The sequence below is a fragment of the Triticum dicoccoides genome, chromosome 1A, assembly GCF_002162155.2.
Source record: "Triticum dicoccoides isolate Atlit2015 ecotype Zavitan chromosome 1A, WEW_v2.0, whole genome shotgun sequence".
NCBI classification, from domain to species: Eukaryota; Viridiplantae; Streptophyta; class Magnoliopsida; order Poales; family Poaceae; genus Triticum; species Triticum dicoccoides.
Window position 1 is genome coordinate 43,798,162 of NC_041380.1, and position 13,245 is coordinate 43,811,406.

Sequence of the window (13,245 nt, forward strand, 5' to 3'; positions counted from 1 at the left end):
AAGAATTCTTCAATTATATGAAATATGAGTTGGAAGTTTAGACAGATCAAATTGAAAGTCCCTTTAAAGGTATATTGAAACCCACTTTCAATTTTGAGTTATTTGGTTTTTATTCAAATAATTTTTATCCAAAAAATAAAATATATGAAAAATAGGGTAAAATGATTCCCTGCAATAGAAAAATGGAGAAAAATTAATTTGAAATGATTTTGGTGTTTGAAAATATTTTTATTTGATATTAAAATGCAATTGCAGCAGTGTTTCACTTTGTGAATTTTTGTGGACTTTATTTGACTCTAAAAATATGTTCATGTTTTAGGAAATCTTTTTCTGAAACTTTTGATATATAATGTCTATATTAAAGTCTTATTATTTTTCCTTTATTTAGTTTTCTTTTCTATTTTAGTATATAAAATTAAACGGCCGAAGCCAACTGGCCCAACAGTGCCCACCACCGGGGCCCATCTCTCTCTCCCTCGACCCACCTACCTCGCGCCGCACCCGGACCGCTACAGCCTTGTCGCCCGCACCTCTCTCTCTCTCTCTTGCTCCAACAATCGCTGATAGCAGGGCCCGCATCGTCTTCCTCCTCCCACAAGAATCGGCCGGAGCGCCTCCGTCGCCCAAATCCCGATCCTCACGGAATCCTCTCCCCCGATTCGCCCCCTCCTCCAAGAACCTCTCCTCCTATTTATACCCCTCTTCCCCTATCGATCTTGGCCCTAAAACCCCCTTGAAACCGCATGCACGCATGGACACTGCTCGCCGGAGTCCAGACCTCACCGCCGCGCCATTGCCGCCCCACCGAGCTACTACGACCCCCACATCGCCACCCAAGACCACCACGAGATCCCCCTCGCACCCCTACACGTCCCCACCCAATGCTCTGAGCCGGAAGGCCACTAGAGCACGCTCGCCTACGCACCTGGAGCTGCCACCTCCGTCCCAAGCTCGCCGCCGACCGCTCCCGTCGTCCCCAGGCTCGATGCCGACCACCCCTAAACTCGCCTCCGTCCGCTGAGTCGCCTCGTGCCGTCACAGTCGCCGAAGGATCACCGGAGCCGCCACGCCGTCAACGCCCGAAGCTGCCGACCTTGCCGGAGCTCGGCCCGCCGTAGTGAGCCATCCTCCTCCATCCGATCAAGACCGTAGGGCGTAGATTAGATCTAACGAATAGGTTGGCTTTTTTATAGATCGATTAGTTTTTTATTTATTTAAGTAGATCGGTTTGTTTTATATAGTTTATCGGGGTTTAGGTCAAACCGGGTTGTCGGTTTTGTTCTTAAACGCATGTGTGCGTTGTTAAGTCGCAGCCGAGCGCTATTTTGGTTCGCATCACCCACCTCCCTGGCCCAATAGTAGTAGGCCACGTAGCTAGCGCCCGTTTTGTTTTTTTTGTTTTATTTACAGAAATAGTTTCTGTTTTAGATTGTTAATATCTTTTATGTTTTAAATCCAAATTGAGTGATTCTTTCTGCATTAGATTCAAAATTTCTTTAAGTTTTGTTAGTGCAACTGGATTTCAAAATTTAATAGTTTAAATTTGAATTATTTCAAATATGCTTCAGACACGGTTTTGGCTCTAGTTTAATTCTATTATGGATTTTTGATTGATTCTTTTTGCTACCGTTTTGTTATTGTTTTGTCTATCCAGTAGCATATAATCATTTATTTTTAGTTTATTTTAAATTAGGTTTATTGCAAAAATAGTACTGTTTTGCTTATGTAGTTGTCTTAGTCATATAATTAGTGTTTTTAATTATTTTTAGTTAACTCTTTTTGTAACTTTTTACATGTTGTTATATGTTTCTATTAGGCTATAGTAGATAACGTTTTGTAGTTATTTGTTAGTGTCACCATTCATGATCCCTCCAGTAGTGTTATTGACTTCTTCTAGTTGAGTAGAATGCATGAGGTAGGAACCCATCTCCCTGTTATCAGGTCCAGGACATTATGTAGTTAAATGCTATGCTATAGTAGACGGGGTTGGTATGAGTGCTCGGGAGTGGTGTGAGTATGAAGGACCCCCTATGTCAATGGCGACAATTTCATGATGGCATCGACAAGGACTACATCTTCAGGACTTCAAGACCTCAAGATTTCCAGACTCGAGACAAGAATTCAATACACACTACTGGGTGAAGGACGGATTTGATGGGCACCCTGGAGCAACCAGTGGATGGCCGGGATGCATGGAGAAGCACCATGACATCTTGCGGAAAGCTTCACCCAGACATAAAGAGACAGAAGAATACTTCATGCCCGGAAGCTTACCTGTGCAACCGCAAGTCACTATGGGCTCTGGCTTGGTTGACCCTAGTGGTGACTCTGGCTGGGACGGTGCTAGAAGATGTAGAACTATGGTAGGATTGGATGAGCACCGGACAGTGGTCAGAGGAACTCTTCGAAAGACCATGTCTCGATTGTCTTGTTCTCAAACGATCTGAAGTGCGAGGACGAAAAGGGAGGGATCGAATCTTGCGGGTAAAGTGTACAAACCACTGCAGAGGGTTAAAACCTAATCGATTAGCCATGTCCCCGGTTACGGACAATTTGAGCCTCTGGACTTGGATATATCTTGGAACTCTCAACACTGGACTGATAATTTAATTGTGGGAAACTTATGATGATTTTGGCTATGAGACATCGGTTGGCGGAACCATGTCATGATAGAAAACTCTGTAGTATAGACTCATGATATTCCTTTGTTGTGGGGAAAAATAAACCACCTTTTATGCGAAAACAACTCAGACACAGAGCCATACAACCATATTGCATATATTATAGTTTTTATCATCTGTTTCTCTTATTGGTGATCTTGCCGGTACATACAATCTACTGACCTAAATGGCTGCAACATATCATGTTGCAGGATTATTTCTACGACGAGTAAGTTTTGCTGTTGGGTTACGGTCTACACTCAACCAGCTGACGGCGTTGATGGGACTCCACACCCAATTGATTGTTTCCACTGAGACTTATAAGGTATATGTTAGTTTTACATTATTTATACATGTGGTTGCACTTTGATATATACATTGATTTACTGTGTGCACCAGCATACTGATCCAGGGATGGCACAGATACACATAGGCTTGACCGTTTGAGGTCAGGTCGCTACAATGCCCGAGGGGCCCACAAGCTCGAGGGGCGTGCCCCTACCCTTGGTGCGGCTAGCAGGCTTAGGGACGCCTGTAAGGAGGTTGGTGCCCTTCTCTCACCGCAAGAAAGATAATATCCGGAAGAAAATTGTGTTCAAATTTCAGCCCAATCAGAGTTACGGATCTCCACAAATTTAAGAAATAGTGAAGGGCCAGAAAATAGGAACGCGGAATAGAAGAGAAACAGAGAGATATATCCAATTCCAGAGGGGCTCCCGCCCCTCCGCCGCCATGGCGGCCATGGACCAGAGGGGAAGCCCTCTTCCCATCTAGGGGGAGGTCAAGGAAGAATAAGAAGGAGGGGGCTCGCTCCCCCTCTCTCCCGGTGGCGCCGGAACCCTGCTGGGGTAAGGATCGTGACAACGATCTACATCAACATCCTCGCTACCATCAAAATCAACTTTCTCCCCATCTATACAGCGGTGTAACACCTCTTCTCCCCATTGTAATCTCTACTTAAACATGGTGCTCAATGCTATATATTATAATCCAATGATATGTGGTTATCCTATGGTGTTTGAGTAGATCCGTTTTTTCCCATGGGTTGATTGATGATCATGATTGGTTTGAGTTGTATGTTTTATTATTAGTGTTATCCTACAATGCTCCCTATGTCGTGCAAATGTGAGGGATTCCCGCTGTAGGGTGTTGCAATATGTTCATGATTCTCTTATAGTGGGTTGCGTTAGTGACAGAAACACAAACCCAAGTAAGTGGGTTGTTGCGTATGGGAGTAAAGAGGACTTGATACTTAATGCTTTGGATGGGTTTTACCTTAATGATCTTTAGTAGTTGTAGATACTTGCTAGTGTTCCAATCATAAGTGCATATGATCCAAGTAGAGAAAGTATGTTAGCTCATGTCTCCCCCTCATATAAAATTGCAATAATGATTTCTTGTCTAGTTATCGATTGCCTAGGGATTAAGAACTTTCTTGTGACAAAAAGCTCTCATCTTAAACTAAGCCAATTGTTTCTTTATTTGAACAGCCCATAGCTTTTATTTTAGGTCTTCTTTATTATCTTGCAAACCTATCTCTTTACACCTACAAAGTATTTCTTGTTTCATACATGTTCTAGGTAAAGCAAACGTAAAGTGTGCATAGAGTTGTATAGGTGGTCGATAGAACTTAAGGGAATATTTGTTCTACCTTTAGCTCCTCCTTGGGTTCGACACTCTTACTTATCGATTAAGACTACAATTGATCTCCTATACTTGTGGGTTATCAAGACCTTTTTCTGGTACCGTTGCTGGGGAGCAATAGCATGGGGTGAATATCCTCGTGTGTGCTTGTTTGCTTTATTACTAAGTAGATTTTATTTTCTGTTCTAAGTTGTTATCCATCTTTAGTTATGGATATGGAACACAACATACCAAAAAAATTAGGTGTACTTGCTACTCATGGAGATGGAGAACCTCCTAAAACCCTCGATGCTCGTTATGTGGAAAATGTTAAACACCACTTTGATAATCCTAAGAAAACCCCATTCAACTTGATAATGAGATACACGTTGGATCAACCCGAATACTTTAGGGATTATCGCTTGAACCAAAACGGGAAACTCTTATGGGATCAAATTGCTATGTTGCATTGGTATGCTTGGTATCTATGCTTGAGATATGGTTATACTTGGTGCTCTCAGATGAAGGCCCCACACCTTCCCTTTTCGTGTGAATTTAATGGTAATGAAACCTTTGTTCCTATGCTAATTTTGTCGAGGGTGTCATGCGACATATGCCAAAGGATGGCTTATCATCATGGGGGATAGTAAAACGTCGCCGGTGCCAGGAAACGGGATGAGGCGTAGGCACGTATGCCGGTGAACTTTACCCCTAGTCCTGCTCTGCGGGGTCTCCGCATGATCACTCAAGCAACAATGGACAAGCTTGCTCCTTGAGCTGTTTCTCTAGAGGGGGAAGAAGAACAAGGCTAGCCCTAGCTTCCTCGCTCTATGTGTGTGTGTTTGTGTGTATCTCAAGTCTGAACCCTTTGCATGGGTGCCCTGGGGGTTTACATGGGCCTACCCCCAAGGTTACAATGGTAATCTGGACGGGTGTAGGACCCAGCTGTCAGCGTCTATGGTCGTCAGCTTCTCCGTCGGTCGCTGGGGCCCGCCGCCTGGTGGGTCCCGCCGACTGTCTGGTACTTCGCCGGCAGGCCGTGCCCGCTGTTTGCGGGTCCTGTCAGTAGCTTAACACTTTGGCGATACCACTGATGATGTGTGCTTTGTCGGGGAAGGTGTGGCTACAGTGCCGCTGCCTGGCGGGTGTTCACTGTAGCCATTCCCCATCTCCTCGGGTTAACGGCACACAAACTCTGAGGGATGGGGAGGGCCGCCTGCTGGGAGTCAGCCTCCCCTCCGCCGGCTGGTCGAAGCTCGCCGCCTTCCGGCTTCTTACGGATAGGTAGGGCTCGCAGCCAGTGGGTTGTACCGACAGCCCGTAGTGGGGGCATGGCTTTCCCTGCCATGAGTGTTGTCAAGGGCCGCGTGGCAATAGTGTCCTGCCGGACGGGGGTGTCCGTTCGGTATGCTGCACTGTGGCCACGCTCCACCCTAGATTCGGGGGTGGCAGACGGTACTGTAGCCACACCCGTCTCATCACCTTAATGTGGTGCAAACTTTGAGGCCATGAGGAGCCGCCTGCTAGGAGCCGGCCTTTCTGGAGGCTGCCTGCCAGGAGTCGGCCCATCTCATGGCTTTCTTCTGAAGAGCGCCGCCCTCCGACTGCCGGCCGATGTTACCAGCCGGCCCAGAGAAGGCGATACTTCATCCTTGGGGTTCGAGGAGCGCAGCCGGCCCCGATGTTTTGAATCGCCATGGGGAGCAGACGAGGCTACCCGTGGTCGTTTACTCGGATAGTAGTCCTCGAACCTGGTGGGGCGCCGCTGCTGTGAAGGCGAGAAGCCTCAGCAGCTTCCTACTCCGAGTGGTTCGGTGATCTTGCTTCGTCCGGCCTTTCAAGTGCCGACTGGTACAAACCGGGCGCAACCTGGCAGACCGCCTGATGATTTTGAAATGTCGCGGCTGGAGCCGGGTGGCGCACCAGTCGTGCGGTAGCCTGGCCACCGCTGTCTGCGTGCCACGCGGTGCCAGTCGGCTGGGCCGGCCTGCCAGCCCACGCGCATGACAGGACTTCACCGCAGGCTGGGGCCGCCACTACCGTGCCTCGGCACACGCGCGGATCCGGTGCGGCCGAGGCGAACGGTTGGAATCCCACCGCGCAGTAACTACACACCGTTACTGTGTGGCTAAAGCGGGGCGTGGGGGCGTGGGCGCAGTTAATCCCACGACCCCCACATTCTTGCCCCTTCGACTTCGCCGCCTGGGGCTATAAGTAGGGGGAGGTGAGGGGTGGCAGATGCACGTGCACCCCCACTCTCCCTGTTCCTTCTTCCCCACACTGATGCCGCTGTGCTCCCGTCACCTCGCTGAAGCGCCGCCGCAGCTCCTAGTCGCCAAGCACGTCTTGCCCGCAGAGCCACCGCACCACCGCGGGTCCGCTCGCTCGCCCAAGCTCTTCGCCTCCGTCGAGTCCGAACCTCACGGCGTGGCCGGGGCTTGGGATGGCTCCAACGTGCATGAAGATCACATCGCCTTCCTCCGCCAAACGCGACGGCTGCCCGGCGAGGACTACGTCCGAGCACGTTCGCCGCCCGAGGAGGAGAGCTTGCCGACACCGCAGGAAGGCGAGCGGGTCGTCTTCTGCTCGCACTTCATCCGCGGCCTTGGCCTGCCGGCGAGCGACTTCCTTCGAGCCTTCTTCCACTTCTACCGCCTTCAGCCGCACCACCTGACGCCCAATATGGTGGTGTTGCTGTCGGCCTTCATCACCCTCTATGAGGGATATCTCGGCATTCCCCCCACTCTCGAGCTGTGGGGGGAATTCTTCTACACCAAGCTTGGCACCACCGCCAAGAACAAGGTGGCTCAGTGCGGCGCCTTCGTCGCAGTGCGTCGCACGGGTGCCGGGAACTGCTTCCCGGCCATCAGTCTGACACAGTCGGTCAAGCTTTGGCAGTGGTCATACTTCTACGTGAAGAACGTCCACCCGGAGCACGACTTCGTCAACCTGCCGACATACAAGGCCGGCCCGCCAGCCAAACCCCACACCAACTGGACCTTCAAGCCGAAGGCACTATCGGCTGCCTCCCTTGCCACATCCACCTGGCTCTGGGAGATGACGGAGTCGGAAGGCCTGAAGGACTCGGACCTGCTGACCGCTTACGTGGTGTGCTGGGTGCTTCGCCTCCAAACCCGGCGTCACCTGATCAGTCGGATGAGTGGGCACCGAGACCCGAGCCAGATGTGCACTAGGGAGATGCCGGAGGTGGAGGTGGCTGGACTGGTAAACTTCATTTCGAATTGCAAGCTCTCGGAGGGAGAGTGGCAGTTTGGCAAGCGGTCGTACTCCCGCGCAAACCCTCTGCCTGCGGTAAGCCCTCGATTATTTTTCTTCTTATGTGCCGAGTTCTATTTTTTGCCGCCTGATCAATCAATCTCTTGTGCAGATCCTTATGTCCCAGTCGGCAGCCGACGCCTTGGAGGAGGGCCAAGAATACCTGCTGGACCGAACGATGAGCGATGTGGACGACTCCGATTTGGGGGTGGCCGCCTTGGAGGAAGATGACACCACAAGCGGTGGCAGCGGAGCATGCGGCTCCGGAGGAGGCGGCGTTGAGGCGTGGCCGGATGGCGATGAGGATGAAGACGAGCCACGCCGCCCTCATGAAGCCGACAGGGCAGGCGGGAGCTCATCAGCCGCACCGGCCACGCCAGACGGCTCACAGAAGCGCCGAGCCGTCAGGCCGTTGTTCGGCAGCCGGCCGAAGAAACTGAGGAACCCGGCCGCCGCGAAAGCGGCCCAATTCCAAAGGGCCCCAAAGCAGCCCCCAATAGTATCCACGTAAGTACTTTGACTCCCCTAGCATTTTTCCTTTGCCTTTCTTACAATCATTCTTTCTGAATTTTTTCTTGTCTTTTTTGATCAGAGCCCCACTCTCTCTTGAGCGGTTGGCCTCTGCTTCCATCATCGGGAGGGGGGGGGGTGGAGAGCTCTGCCAACACCCACCGCATAGACCCGCGTGCCGAGCTCTAGGCAGCGACTAAGAGGAATGCGTGGGAGGCGCGTGAGGAGTGGGAAGAGGCCAAGCGGCAGAAGGCAGCGGTGGCCAAGGCGGCGCAAGAAGAGGTCGACGCGGCCACCAGGCCCAGGCCGACACCGCGGCCAAGGAACGTGCGGACGCGGTTGCCAAAGCGCGGGCAGAGAAGGCCACGTCCATCCAGCCACTGCAGCTAATCATTCCTCTGCGCGCCACCCCGCCAGCGCCAGGGGCTGACGTGCCGACTGGAGGAGCCGGCGACGACTAGCCGGTCAGGGAAGGCGGAGGAGGCGACGCCGTCATCTTGGGGCGGAGGAGCCACTACAAGCGCCGACTGCAGACACGCCCAACAGTAGGCCAGAGGAGCCACCGGCACCACTAGCTGGCAACGACTTGGTGGTGGGTTCTGCACCAGTGGTCCGCACTCAAGGGCGTCCTCACCCGGAGAAAGTGGTGTTGGCGCCAAGGCCGCTGGAAGTTGGGGCCGCGAGCTCTTCGGCCCCCGACGCCGAAGCCAGCAGCACTGCTCCGCGGAAATGGACTCCCGGAGGTGGGACAAATGTGCTGAACCATGCCGCCATCGACGTCCATGCCCATCTCCAGGCCCAAAGCTCTAGCCTCCAACAATACAGCAAGGAGTTCCTGGCGACGCGGGCCGCCATCCGGGTATGTCTCCTGATTCTTGTACGTTTCTTGAAATCTTCCGTGGGGGCATGCGAACACACCCACTGGGTGTATCCCTCGAGTTCCAGGCCAACTGATGAGGATGTGGCTCGGAACTTACGGTAAGTTCCGAGTGCTAACATCTTCTTCTTTCTTCTCTTGTCTTGGTTGCAGGATTATCAAAACATCCGTGCGGTCGCCTTGAACTCTCACGTCTGGGAGCTGGCCAAGCAGACTGCTGAACTGACCGACAGCTGGCGTAAGTGCTTCTTCCTTATTCATACGGGGGCGCGCTAGTGCACCCGCGGGGTGTAGCCCCCGAGATTCGGGACGACTGCTGAGCAGTCGGGCCGGATCTTCCAGCGACTACTCTTTTTTCTTTTGCTATCTTGTTGACTGTCTTTTCTTTCTTTTGTCTTCCGCAGGAGCCAATGCCGACATGCAGCAACGGGTGGGCGAAGCGCAAACCGCGCTGCGCGCCGAGGAGGAGCGCAACCGGATGGAGTAGGAGCGCGACCGCCTGGCCAAGAAATTGGCTGACCAGGCAAACCAGCACCACGCGGAGCTGCAGAAGCTCCAGGACGGACAGAAGGCGCTCGAGGCTGAGTTCGAGATCCAGCGCTCGAGCTGGGTCGCTAAGGAGAAGGCTCTAACCGACGGCTATGGTGAGATTGAGGACATGCTCGATGGTAAGCTGTTCTTCCCTTTCTTCCGTCTGCTGACTTCTCGTTCAAGACGGACCTACGACTTCATGCTTCTTTTTTCTTCTTGTTCAAAGTATTTTCCTGGTCACGCCGTTACCGCCAGCCAAGCCATCGAGGCCCGCCATGACGAGCGAAGGCTGGCTGGTGGAGAAGTTGCACCCAATGCCCCTCGGATCCTCGCCGAGCAGCTACTTCCCATTCAAGCTCACCTCCAGTCGGCCCACCGAGCGCTCCGCCGTCTATAGCGCGTCGGAGCTCAGGTGGTTTCTGCCCTATGGCCAGGTACTCCGATTCTGCTCACCCCAAGTCGAATCTCCGACTGGTCAGAGGTGGCCATCGGCCGCTTCGAGGCGTGGAAGGGCTCCTCAGCCTGGGCAGGCGCACGGCGGGCCCTAGAGATCGTCAAGGGGTGGTACCCCGGGCTGAATCTAGACCAACTGGCCACCCTCCATGCTGAAGCCGCCGAAGAGCTGGCAGTCGTGGCACCCGACGTCTATCATCGTGCCACGGCGATTGCCGAGTACACAGACACCTGCATCTTCCTCCTCGAGCTGAACAAGGAGGGCGCCGAAGCGCCACCCAACTAGTTCGGGTTGAACCTTGAATTCGTCGAGGACTCGATGGAGGAGATCACCTCCAGCAATGAAGCGAAGAAGAGGAGGACGAGGACGAGGACGGCGGAGATGATGCGTTAGATGATGGAGGCGACAACCAGCCCCATCCTGACCAAATCTCGACCAACGGGCGACACGCCAACGAACTGACTGCCGCTGGTGTTGACCAAGCCAAGATCGACTAGGTGGCCGCTCCACCACCCGGAGCCTCGACCTCCGCTGACCCTTCCGATCCGGCTTCTGCTCCTCTGGCGTAGGCGGCCAAGTTATCTTTTTCTTCCTGTTTTGTAATTTCTTTCGAACAGACTTGTTAGATTTGCGTAGTTCCACCTGTTGGGGGTGTATTCAAACTCTGTTGAATACTGGTCAAGGGCCTTTTGCTATGTAAATTATCTTTTCCAATTTCCAACTTGCCTTGCTCTTCTTATTCTTTTGACTTTTTCCTTTGCCGCCTTCCCTTAACTACTGTCTTGCCAACTTGCCAGCCGCTCTAAAGTATATGGCTGCGTCAAGTACTTGGTCGTTTTTTTGGGAAGGCAAGTACTTAGCCTTTGTAGAGCGTAGCAAGTTTAAGTTGTAGAAACCGGCCGGCCGGCTGCTCAATAGCCGGTCAGCAAGACAGGGAGCCGGCTTGTCCTATGCGAATGCTTTGGTCCTTAGCCATTTTTCATGTGGGCACCCTTTCCTTCCTTTAACTCTTGCCAGCCGGACAGTCGCTCTACGAGCTGCGGCTGATGGCAAGAGAGGGCTTAGGTGCCGGCACACTACTTGTCCAACTGCAGGTAGCATGGGCATAGCACAAGGCGGCATGCCCCAGGGCCAACTGGTCGAACCCGGTGCCAGGCAGAATAACAAACAACACATTTATAGACATAGAACTCATCATATAGACAAAGAGGGTAGCCCCCGAGTGCTCCTCGAGGGTCCTGATGTCTTAGTGTTTAGTACAATACATACTGCTTTCAACTGTAAAATCTTCGGAGGATATTTGCATTCCATGGGCGCTCTAATTCCTTGCCGGAGTCGTCTCTCTTGCGTGCTCTGGGCTTCTGCGCATCGATGAGGTAGTAGGAGTCGTTGCCCAAAGCTTTGCTGATGCTGAACGGGCCTTCCCAAGGGGCCGAGAGCTTGTGCTAGCCGACTGTTCGATGGATCAACTGGAGCACAAGGTCTTCATCTTGGAACGATCTTGGCTTGACCTTCCGACTGTGGTAGCGGTGTAGTCTCTACTGGTAGATGGCAGACTAGCTGGGTGCTAATAGCCGGCCCTCTTCCAGCAGATCAACGCCATCTTCTCTTGCTTCTTTCGCCTCCGCCTCCGTGTACATGGTGACGCGAGGTGAGTCGAACTCGATGTCGGTTGGTATGACAGCCTCGGCCCCGTAAACGAGGAACAATGGAGTGAAGCCGGTTGATTTGTTCAAAGTGGTGCAGAGGCTCCAGAGGACGGCCGGCAGCTCATCGATCCAGCAGCTGGCCGATCGCTCCAGAGGCTCGACCAGTCGGGGCTTTATGCCGGAGAGGATGAGTTCATTTCCTCGCTCGACCTGGCCGTTTGACTGTGGATGGGCAACGGACGCTAAGTACATTCGGATGCCCTGCGTCATGCAGAAATGGACCATGGCTCCCTTGGCAAAGTTTGTGCCATTGTCGGTGATGATGTTGTGTAGTATGCCATATCAGACGGTGATGTCGGCAATGAAAGTCATACCAGTCAGACCATTCAGTTTCTTGATTGGTTTTGCTTCGATCCACTTGGTGAATTTGTCCACGCCGACAAGCAGGTGGGTCATGCCGCCGCATGCTGTCTTGAATGGTCCCACCATGTCCAGCCCCCATATAGTGAAGGGCCATGTAAGGGGGATGGTCTTGAGTGCAGAAGCCGGGATATGTTGCTTGGAGCTGAAATTCTAGCGCCCTTTGCAATGCTTAATCAACTCCTTGGCGTCCTCCAAAGCAGTCGGCCAGAAGAAGCCATGGTGCAAAGCTTTGGCGATAAGGGATCTAGAGGCCACATGGTGGCCGCACTCGCCTTGGTGGATATCTTTGAGGATTGCTTGACCCTTCTCTGGTTCTACGCAGCGTTGGAAGACTCCGGTCACGTCGCGCCTGACGAGCTCTCGCTTGACTATTGTGTAGGCTCCTGCTCGGTGCTGCACTTGCCGGGCAAAGATCTCATCAGCCGACAGTTCCTCGGTCACTAGGAACTTGAGGATGGGTTGTGCCCATGATGGTGCTTGAATTTCCCTACTGCCACTACGGCCACTTGTACTAGGGCGGTTGGTTTGGGAGGTGGAGGGTTTGGGCCGGCCGCCGGTTGTTGAGTTGTTGAAGTCTCTGGGCCGACTGTCACAGCCCCCGGGCTGAGGTGTAAAGTCCCCGGGCCGGGTACAGCTGCTGTAGTTTCCGAGCCGTCTGGTGAAGTCCCCGAGCCGGTCACTGCAGCCCTCGAGCCGGGCTGTGAAGTTCCCGGGCTGGGTGCGACTGCCGCAGTCCCCGTGCCGCCTGCCAAAGTCCCCGGGCCGGCTGTTGAAGCTCTTGAGTCGGATCCGACTGCTTCGGGAACAGCTGGCATGAAGATAGAATCGGACTCTGGAGAAGAGTCGATCGACGGCTTGTGGAGGCACTGAAGGGAGATGCCAGCTAGTATTGCTTGACGGGTGGAGCCGATCCATGTCAGGGTATCAGCTGGCTCGTTTTCGTTGCGTGGCATGTGAAGGAACTCGCACCCTTCAAAATATCCGCTGAGTTGCTGAACGAGGAAGCGGTAACTTGACATGTTTGCATCCTTAGCGTCCCACTACCAGACGACTGTTGGGCCACCAGGTCGGAGTCACCGTAGCACAGGATCCGGCGGATGCCGATCTCTTTGGCCAGCCGGAGGCCCTGTACTAGCGCCTCATACTCGGCCACATTGTTGGAGGCGGCGAAGTGAATTTGCAATGTGTATCTAGGCTTGTCGCCTTTGGGAGAGGAGAGGATAACGCTGGCTCCCAAGACGG